This window comes from Apaloderma vittatum, unplaced genomic scaffold (genome assembly GCF_000703405.1).
Source record: "Apaloderma vittatum isolate BGI_N311 unplaced genomic scaffold, ASM70340v1 scaffold2549, whole genome shotgun sequence".
In the NCBI taxonomy this organism is placed as follows: Eukaryota; Metazoa; Chordata; class Aves; order Trogoniformes; family Trogonidae; genus Apaloderma; species Apaloderma vittatum.
Window position 1 is genome coordinate 55538 of NW_009735623.1, and position 11101 is coordinate 66638.

Sequence of the window (11101 nt, forward strand, 5' to 3'; positions counted from 1 at the left end):
AAGAAAATTCTGTATAAGACCAAGTAGAAATCTACTTCCTGCTGAAGGCCTTATCAACATTTTCTCTCCACCAATCCTACATAAGCACCTTTGTAGATTTCAACAGCTTTATAAAGCTGTAGACTACAGTGGCAAACAAACAAACAAAAAAATCTTGAAATTCATCCCTCAAATCCATGAGATCGTAAATTCCACAGAAGAGTATTAAGTGTTGATTCCATTTAGATCTACCAGATCCACTGTCATTAATCAGCTACTGAACAGAATCAAGTATTAATATTCTGCAACAGTATAAATGCCACTTTATGTACAAATAGTAACATTTCACCTGCAGATTTGTAAAAAGTGGCCCTAGTGCAGATAAAAAGATCTGAGTTAATCTTGATTCTTACATCTACTAGAACCCCTCATAGCTACCACTTAAACTATTCTCGTTTATCTGTCCAGACATATCCACACACACCATTTTGAAGTTTATCAGCAACAAATTGTCCCAGTAATACATCAATATACTGTCCGACCAAAGATTGATCTAGACTCATGCCTTGTCTCTGAAAAGAACTAGCAGCAGTATTTCCAAAAAATTCCACCATTCTTCAATTCACAAAAGCATAGAAAAGACCGAGAATAGAGAAAGAACATTCAGTCAAAAGTGCCCTAGTTTTTTAATTGGTGTTCCCGGAGGATTCATTCACCTCTTCACTCTGGGCAATGTGCCCACCCAAAACCACGAAGGTGAGGACTAAATGCATTTTGAAATTAAACCAGTAAGGCTTGGAATGCCTAGGGGCAAGTCAGCAAAGTTTCTGTCCACACTCCATTGATTAGAATTGGAATCACGCCTCTACTTTTCAAGGTGAAGTATATATTTCTCTAGCATGTTCTCCAAGCAAGAAGGAAGATTCTCAGAACAAGAGACATTTTGACAGCCAAGTCTCCTTCCCCTGTGAAAGCCTGCAGCAACATTTGGCTTCAGTGAAAATCCAATAAGGATAACACTGGAGAGCTTGGAGTGACAGCAGACATCACAAGGCTAAGCAGAAACATCAGCCTCTCTGGGAACAGAAGGAAAAAAGATGCATAGAACGTGAAGGACTCTAAACTGCATTGCAGTAACAGAGATAAGACATACTCATTCCATCTCCTAATCATTCCTTCTGTTTTCAGCAAGTTAGGATGATGGCCGTGTCCCCATGTGTGAAAGGATAGAGGAAGGCGAAGCACTAAACTCTTAAGGGCTCAGGACCATCAGAAAAAGCTATTGGCACGTGCAATTTTCTCTGACTTTTACAGCACTAAAATTGTAAGGCAGCTCGCAGGAGTTTTGAACATGTGTTTCTTCCTTGGTTCATCAGGCTAGAACCTGGCTACAGAGATAAAGCAATAACAGAGGCCAGTGAAGCCCAGACAAAACACAAACAGACAATTAGTTTTGGTAGATGAACAAACCGACTGAAGCAAACGTCTCCATTACTTCTGTTGTTTATACGTGACACGGCATTTCCAAGGTAAAGTGAGGAAACATTACCAGCATGTTGTATGAGAAAACCAGGAAGACCTTTGCTTTTGCACGGAGATACAGTCACCAAAAAGCCTATTGCAAAACCATTCTTCTCAAGATGGCATAAATAATACACTTTTGGCGTATTATAAATTTAAAATTGTAGCACACACTGCATGGCTGTTTGCATAACCAGGCAAACACTTTTGTATTTAGGTTTTTACTTAAGATGCAAGCCTAGAGGATCCGATATTGGGGAGGATCACCTACCCAGTCTACCCAATACACATTTCATCGTACTTAATTATTTTTAGTCTTCAATGACTGGAAGATATGTTTCATTTTAACTGTGTTAAAGTGGACAGTTACCACTGTGATCAATAAAGTGATCAAGACAATGAAAATAAGACGTGCATATTGGAGATAAAAAACATTGCAGAGACAAAAAGCATTACAGAGAAAAAGCAAGCATTATCCTGCTTCTAGATTACACAGAAAAAATCCAAAAACTTTTGTGTTCCTCATCTCTGCATGCATTCCTTCCTCCCCTTTGCTTTTCTTTGGCCAATCTCAGGATTTGGAGGAACATCTCTAGTTCATTCTTCTTACTGCTGAAACAAACAAACAAAAAAAAGCAAGTTCATATTTCAGATACAAGATAAATCCCTTAACTAAGTCCACAGAGAAAACATGAGACGCTTTCAGACCTGAAAGCCTGCAAACAAGAATAATAATAATAATAAATTTTTTAAAAAATCACTTTACTGTTTTCCTATGCGTTTTCAGATTCAGAATTGCTTCAGACAGATTTGACGGTTACCAGAAGACGGTGTGTGCATTTTTATGTGCACGTAGGAGTTATTACTTAACTGAAGACAATTCGAAGCTGAATTTAATGAGCCAGCATCAGTAATACTGTTACTACCTCACTGTGCCTTCAACTCTCAGTATATAACTGGTTTCAAAGTCAGGTTTGGCCACACTGTGGGGAAAGTCAAAGTAACTCTTTTCAGTGTTTACTTGAAAAATTTCAGAAGGTAAGTAGGATGACTCCATGATTTTCCTACCTGAGCTCCTACCTGGTGTTGCTATTTAGAAAGAAAGTAGGAAGAAATTTTTTATGATGAGGATGGTACTTTTATGAACAGGTTGCCCAGAGCGGTGCTAGATGTCCCATCCCTGGAAATATTCAAGGTCAGGTTAGACAGAGCTCTGAGAAACTCAATCTAGTTGAAGATGTCTCTGCTCCTTGCTGAGGCAGGAGGAGAAGATCTTTCAAGGACCCTTCCAACCCAAACTATTCTATGATTTATCTGCACTATGATTCTATGCATTATACTACCAAATGCAAACTTTGCACAGAAAAGATAGCTTTTCTCAAGCAAACAGAAAATTACATATTTTCACTCCAATCCCTCTAAAATGCTATTTTTATGCCACATAACAAGGGGTTCCTTTATTCCAAGGGACTAGAGGAGATGGAGAGAGATTTCTCCTTATCTAGCTGTACTCCACAACAGTAAGCATGAGAACAACCTAACTTCCCATCCTCAAAACAACAGCAGAAACTTCATTTTCTCCCTGTATTATTTGAGTCCTACATCAATATCGCTTCTGCGTTCCCTGCGTATCTACAGGAATTCACACCTCCATGGTCCCTTGCTTTTTCCCTTCCTGCCACAAAGACTGAAGCAATGCAGGATTATTTTTATGGACTAAGGAAGAGCTGAAGGATTTGACAACATTCTGCCATTTACTTTGTGTGGAGCCAGATATGTGTGCTTTCAGAAGCGGGCAAAGAAACGGGTGATATTTCTAGAGTACAGTAGACATATAGAAAGGGAAGAGGGAAGGGAAAAAAGGAAGAGGATGAACGCAATGTGAGCCAAAAAGCTCAGAGCTACACCTTGTACAGAAGTGCTGTAAGTAATATGACTTACATCCAGATTCTAATTTAGACAGTAGCAGGTATGAGAATAAAAGTGACTTCGATTGGCAAGCAAACATGGCACAGAAAGGTTTAATAACAATGGACAGGATCAACAAGTCAACTGATTAAACACTTGTAGAGCTGAAAACCAATACAGTTACTAAAAGTGGCTACCATATGATTCTTTCCATTCTGAGTTTTTTATTTACTTCCATAATGCTACATAGATACTAAGGAACTGGCAAGATGCCTACAGGGACCTAGAGGAACTTACGACTTGTTTAAAAAAAACACCAAACAACTAATCAAAAAAACATACCTCAAAAGCAAGCCCACACCCTGACTTTAATTATGTATAATATGATGCTTGATAAAATCTGGCTGGACTCCCATTTTGCTAGAGTTATAGCAAAAGAAATCTAATATTTTTATCACTGAAGAAAGTAGGAGGTTTGGCTCTCCCTCTTAAGCTATGCCACACGCAAGATTTTATTGACAGAAACCATGATTAAATAAGGACACACTAAAAAGGCAAAGTTTAATGGTTAGCTGTGTAGCATGGCTGAGGCCTCACTCAAACAAGACAAAAGTCTTGTTTCTACTTATTTTAATCACTGTATAAACAGACCAAACAATAAGTGGGATTTCTGTAAAATCAAAAATGCTTTAAACTTCTGCTCATCTATCAAATTGTCCTCCTTCTCCCTTAGGCTTACCTTAGGATTTGAACTGTAATTTTTTCTTTTTGTTAGAAACTGATTTAATAGCGCAAGTCTGTTGAACAGACGTTATAGAACTATCTGATTTTTGCTAAAAACACTGTAAGAAATATTTAGAAATAAGCACAAGCTCTCTGTTCCACTTTACCCCTACAATAACATAAGGAACAATCCCATAAAGCTGTCTTCACTATTAGCGTTTAAGTATGCATACATAATTGTCTGTTCTGTATTCAAGCAATGCTCAGGAAAGAGGTAACCAGGAGCAATAAGACAATAATATTTATCAGGAGGATATACTGACTGATGGATTTGGGATGCCATGACCAGTGAATGCTCATCTGGGAGCAAGCTTCATTTGCACTCCTGTTTGTTGTTGAAAGGAGAAGATATTGAGCATATGTGAGTCAGCAACGCAAACCCCATGGGGGAATATCACACCAAAATTGATTAACTGCTTAATTTGTAAGCTGATGGGGCAAGTGCGTCAGCCTCTAATTTACATTCTGACTAACAGTAATAATGTGTTGGCTGAACATTTGGTGAAATTATCTGAGCAAGGTGTAATAAAGAATAAAGTCTTTTTACTTAAAAGCTAGAACTAATTCTGATATAATCAAAATTCTGCTGAATATAAACAGATGAAATAAAGCACGGTGGCAGTACGAGAACCTGAACATCACAAGTACAGTTTCAAAGAAGATGGATGATAAAGTGGAGACAAAGCCTCACATGCAGATTTCATACATATATTACCTAAGTATGTATGAGCTTTGAAGTATTTAGTAGAAAGTGATTTGGGGTTTTTCGGTTACAAAGAGATGAAAAAACAAGGGCAAATACTTTCCACGAGTCACAGACAGTAATTTAGGTTTCGCTTTTCGCTCCACTAAAAAGTTCAGAAGCAGCACAAGAACACGTTAAAGCACAGCTGATTTAGATCCATAGTTACAGCAGCAACATCAATGCTAAAAAGCTTGTAGGGACAGAGAACATTCAAAATGATGATTAAGAATATTCATAAACATGAGAACTAGCACAGTAAGAGAGGTTGAAGAAGAACATCTAATGGGAAAGCAAAACCTGAAAAGCAAGACAGCGCAGTGTTGGAAAAGAGCCTAAACAAGACATTTCAGTTCAACGTTACAATTAAAGAGCTGAATGTAATTTTGGTTTCACAAGTGTGTAACATCGTGATACTGTGGTAGCCAGCTCCAGCCTTGGGGTTTACCCAGTACTTGGAATTCCTAGTACACCGTGCAAGACGTGCATCATAAGCATTTTGCCTAAACCAAGAAAAAGTGAAGCGATATAGAGCAGTGGACGATAAGCAGCAGATTATTAAACATGTCTTCATCCGCCTCCCTCCATTTACTGCTTCCAACACCTGAAGCCAATGGTAGACAGCAAAGCAGTCAGGTCAACGCAACGTCAAGAAAAGATCTGCAAAGTCCATGGAAGTAGTGGCAGAAATTGAAAAGGAACCTGTAGGAAAGGGATGGACTAAAACAAAGGTCATAACCACCCCCTTTAGTTGAAACCTAGCAGGCTTTTGTTGTCAGAGATGAGCTCCTTACTCCTGGAGCCAATAGCAACAAGTAAATACTGTTTTCTCGAAACTCCAAAAGGCATGAAAAAGGAAAGCCTCAGAACATGCAGTCGGATCATCCTGCTGCAAAGTACTATTGGTGTGGCCAAAGGGAGTCTAGAAAAACAGTAGCAAGGAACAAGAAAGCAGCAATTGAAAGAGAGATTCATGTCAGTTGTGTAATTCTGCTGTAGGTACTGGGAGAACTGCAAGGGTGACAGAAAATACTGGTGTAAGGCAATGCAAATGAAGTTTAAAAGAAAAAATCAGGGTGTCTCTGTACAGTGAAGCCTTACACTAATCTCATATATTTCTACCATACTCCTCATCACTTGGATTCCTGAAATTTTACCACCCTTCACGCAGTACTCCTCCTCAACAAACTTGGCGTGTGTAGTCAATGCCGTATCAGAGATGGTTACGAGTTATGGCAGGGTACAAACACTCTAACAGCAACTACATGTCTTTGCAGAGCGGCTTCTGAGTTGCACTGGAAGATTCACGTGTGCTTTTACAACCCTGAAAGTTTTTGTTTTGAGAATTAATGTAACTACTCTTTCCTCCTTCCTCACCCTGGATAACAAGAAGTTTAGTGGATGGTACTGCATTAAGCTGGTGTCCATAGTGGTGGGGAGGGAGAACAGCACAGAAAAGTCCACAGAGCCTGCAGCCATCAGCATACAGAAAACAAGGAGTTGGAGGTGTTTTAAAGTTTACCAAAGATGAGTGGAAATAGAAGAACAATCAGATTTTTCTTCTCAAACACTGCATTGGAAGGAAGCAAAATTGTGCTTGAAAATAAAACTGAAAATTTTAAAACCCTCACTGTCATCCATGTTAAAACCAGACTAGTTTTTCCTTGTTTCACCTCCAATAACGTGCTAAAGTTCGCTGTTGATCACAGCCTCCACGCAGGAAAAACTCCATGAGCACACTAACATTACAACTGAGTTGAGCCTTCAAGAACTCAAATATGAAAAAGGAATGTTACATAAGAGAACACAGCACATTCTCTAAAAGGAAAATAGCCCATTGATTGTATTTCTCAGAGAATCTCACAGACTTCTCTATCACTATATAAAGCTAGATATTTATTGTACTTCAAAAACTTTTCTGTTGAACCAGGGAGAGGGCTGTAATAAGAAATCACTTCTCATATCCATGAAGCTTACATTTCCAAAATTACTCATACATATATATATATTTAAATCTTTGTAATTTGAGGGGGGGAAATGACAAATGCTATTTTAAAGATTAGTGCTTCTGAAAACCTATGGACTTTTGCATTGCATTTGTACGCTTATTCCAAGACAGTTAAGAAGTCAGACAACAAAGATGAGAAACCTAGTCATCCACGCTGGAATTTCGGTATGCAAATATATAGCATGAAGTCAACCCAAAACCTACAAAAATACAAGCCATTAATAAAAAATGAACCACTTCAAACAGAAGCCTTTCCATTGATAGAAATGAAGCAAAATGGCAATACAGCGCAGATTTCTTCCTTTGTTCTTAGCTCTGCGAGCCTATGGGGGTTTCTTTGTTGCTTTTGTTTTAAATATATTACTGTGAGTTATGGAAATCAAAATACCTCTGAAGATAACTCAAAGGAAGCTAGTATTATGGGAAGCATGTAACTGTGGTAACTCTGAACTTGGAGAGGAAAACTGCCTCACCTCTAACTGCACTTGTACTAGTTTTACTATTAGCCAGTTTTCCAAGGAAAACTGCTCTCTGCAGCCTTTAAGAACCTAACTTCAGTTTAGGGTTTTCTGATATGACTTTTCTAAAGGAGAAAACTTCTTCCAGGTCAAATTTTTAGGCTGTTTTCCACTAAGCACAGCGATTTTGTAAAATCAAGCTTACAGATGTTAGCCGGTGACCACTATGAAAACAAAGCAAAATCCATTTGAAATGCAGTAATTGCACAAAGTAACACATACAGAAATAAGCTCACCCTCTGCAAAGGCTATCTAACTATATTAGATTCTATAAAATGTGATAAAAGTATTTATGCCTGTTAGCAATGTCAGTGTGAATATTGTCAGGTACAGTGTCCAAAAGCATACAAGGTTTTTGGTCAGCTGCTAGTGTTGACAAGCTGCCTTTTCAGATTTTGCTACCAATTTTTGTATGCACTTCTAGACCATGGAAGCTCAGTATTTTTCATATGAAATATCCATTTTGTTACTGCTAAAAAAACCCCTCAAAAAACTCAACAGGCCAAAATCCCATGCCCACAGTTTAACTGTTGAGAAAAGCAAATAAAATTATGCACACAAAGAAGAAAGGACTTAACTAATCCAAACAAAAAGTGTATCACTTGGCAACTTAATGGGGTATGAGTCCTCAATCCCACTTTGAATTACTTATTTCCTTGAGAAAAGTCAAGGAATTTGAAACAAAACCCCAAAACTGTAACACACAGAGCCACACAAATTATCAGAAACATTTGATGAGTTGGGTTCCCAGAATTTTTGTACTGCAGTCAGCTTGCAGGAAATTCTAATTAGAGATGCTGAATTTCCTCTCATCTCTTAGAGGGATGAACTTTCTGATAAGACCTGGAATACATGAGGGTAAAATGATATCAACATAGCTGAACAATGCATTATTTATTTAAAAATGTGTTCCCCTTTGTATGTGCAAGATGCTTCAACTAGGTGATGCCTCCCTATTTCTAAGGAACTGCAGCATGTGATGACAGCTGCTAATTGCCTGAGGCACAGCTGAGCCAGATTTGTTCCAAAAAGGACATCAGACATCAGTTCAACCGCACAGGAGGCAGAGCTGTGGAACACCTGTAGCTACAAGTCTTCAAATACCCTTGTAACTTTTAGCAATTACATGAATGCCAAAACACTGAGACGGTGTTCTACAGGTTCTGCAGCTGAGTTGTAGCCTTTGCAGTAGGAGAGAAACACAAGGGACATAGGGAAGAAATCAGTTTGTGCAAAGATAGTCAGAAACCAGCATTTTCAAGCACACGGATACAGCGGCACACTACAACAAGCACCACACACAAAGTTACCCTGGGGGTTGTCTGAGACTAAAGTGAACTCTTTCAAGAATTTATACTAGGAGAATTGCAGGCTTTTGCTCAAAACATGCCACCCAAGCCCTGGGAAACTGTCTACCTAAACCTCTTTTAGCAAGTCTTTCACATATACCTGTTGTAATATGTTTGATGTGTAAACAGTTGGTACCAAAGTGGCTGGGTGCTGTCCACCAAGCAAGATAAGTAGCATGACCTAAGCTAAGTTGGAGCTAGGAATTCAGTTCTGCCTGTCTCTCCACATGTTAATAAAAGAGTTGGTATGATATGTGAAATTTAGTCATGGACATAGGAGGAAAATCCCAAATGGAATCCCAACTTTGGCTTGCCAAATCTCTTTTAATCATGAAGAACATGCTTCAAGGCAATCCAAGCAGGCAAACAAGTACATTAATCCTTGCACAAGAGAGCTTTAAAAAACCCAAAGCTTTGCTTTTCAGAAAAAACCCCACACCCTTAAAACTATTTCGTTTATCTTCTCACCAGGGACAGAAGCATAGACAAAAAGAAGTAACAGTAAAATGTGCACTACATTATGCCCTGCACATTACAAGTTACGTGAAAAAATACTTTGGTACCTTAACAAAATACAGACTCCAGCTACTTCCTGCAGAAAATACTGAACGCTTTATCAGTATAACTGGCATTATCATTCTGACCCTCTCATTTCACCATATCATAGATGCCCCAGTTCCCTATGTGTATGCATCAAATTTAAGGAGTTACTAATTCCCAAAATTACTTAATCCACAATTAATCACAAAAGAAACATTTCCTCAAACTAAAAGAAATAAACATTTAAAACCCAAGTGCTTGATATTTATTAATCAAGCTTGAAGAGTGCTAGTTCCACCTAATCTCTTGGACTGTCTTGTTCACAATAGCGCTTCTCTCCCACTAAGTCATACAGCCTATTCTTCATAGCAGCCTGGCTCTTTTACGACAACATAACAAATGTTTTATTTTTTTCAAGAAAAATAAAATACAGAGAGCTTATCACATCAGAAATAGTAATTCTCAGCCATGAAAAACCATGATACAAGACAAGGAACAAGAGCAAATTCCATTACCGTTCATTTCAAAGGTACAAAGTTGGCAAGAACTGAAGAAGGTACAGACCGTGATTCTCTTCAACTAGCGAGGACCAAGAATGCAGAACAACGCTTAAGGTAATGATCCTCCCTTCTCTCCTCCCCAAGACATAAAAACATGAAACACTGTCTCAGAGTTAGAGCTAGGCATGTACCTACATGTAGCACACACCCATACAAATACTGGCATTTATACGGACTCCTCGCAATTCTATACAAAACCTCGCTTTCTCCTGACCCACAAATGCATAGAAAGGGGGCAGCAGTGGGGAATCTACTCCCTATACTGATACCTCAAGGCAGTCTGCTTGACAGAGAGACTGAACAAAGGCACTCTATGCTGCTCAGGTTATGTAAAATGGCAGAGCTACATCTGATAAAGTACACAACCGACTCGTTTTGTCCTTCTCTCCACATCTGGTAACTGAGCAGTGCCATGGCCCGCTCCTGGCTCTACCACCTTGTACTCCTGACACCTGCGAGCAGACCTGGGGAACAGCAGAGTGCTGCTATGTAGAAGGAGGGGAATGCTGGATATGGAATCAATGTTTCTCATTACCAGTCACTTCCACTGCCAATTAAAATATTTTAAAATGCAGTTGTACAACTGCAACAAAAAAAAAAGTGACTATGCACACCAACATATGAAATTGTGTAAAATGAAATGTCCTATTTGTTCCATTCCACAGGAAGTATGTTATAGAAGCATTTCAGTGCTATCAGTTTCATTTCAAAGAAAATATAAGTGCTTCAAGTTATAACAGTTAATTAGTCATCACTTTCACTTGAACGTCCCAGATTTGGCACAAAATTCAGAATCGGGCATTTCCCCTCAACCTTTGAAGTGCAGAATTTAAGGCAAACAAGTTTTAAAGGCAGCGGAGGAACCCCGTCCCGGCCACACCCGGACACCGCCGGGCCGGCGGCCAGCCTGACAACTCCCAGCCAGGTACGCGGCACATCCCGGGTACAAACCGCTCAAACTCTGCTGGAAAACCGAGAGTGCGGGCGCCCAACTTCACCGGCAGCTCGGTGAGGGGAGCACCGCATTCGACGCCTCTGAAATTTCTACATGGAGGATGCACCACACTGGGCGAGAAAGGAAATGAACGCTAAGAACTAAGCGTGGCTCTCTGTGGAAGAGCACGTTTGCTTCGTTCGTGGCGGGAGCCTGCCCCGGCTCAGGCCGGCAGAGACGCCCGGGGCGGCAGCCCCAG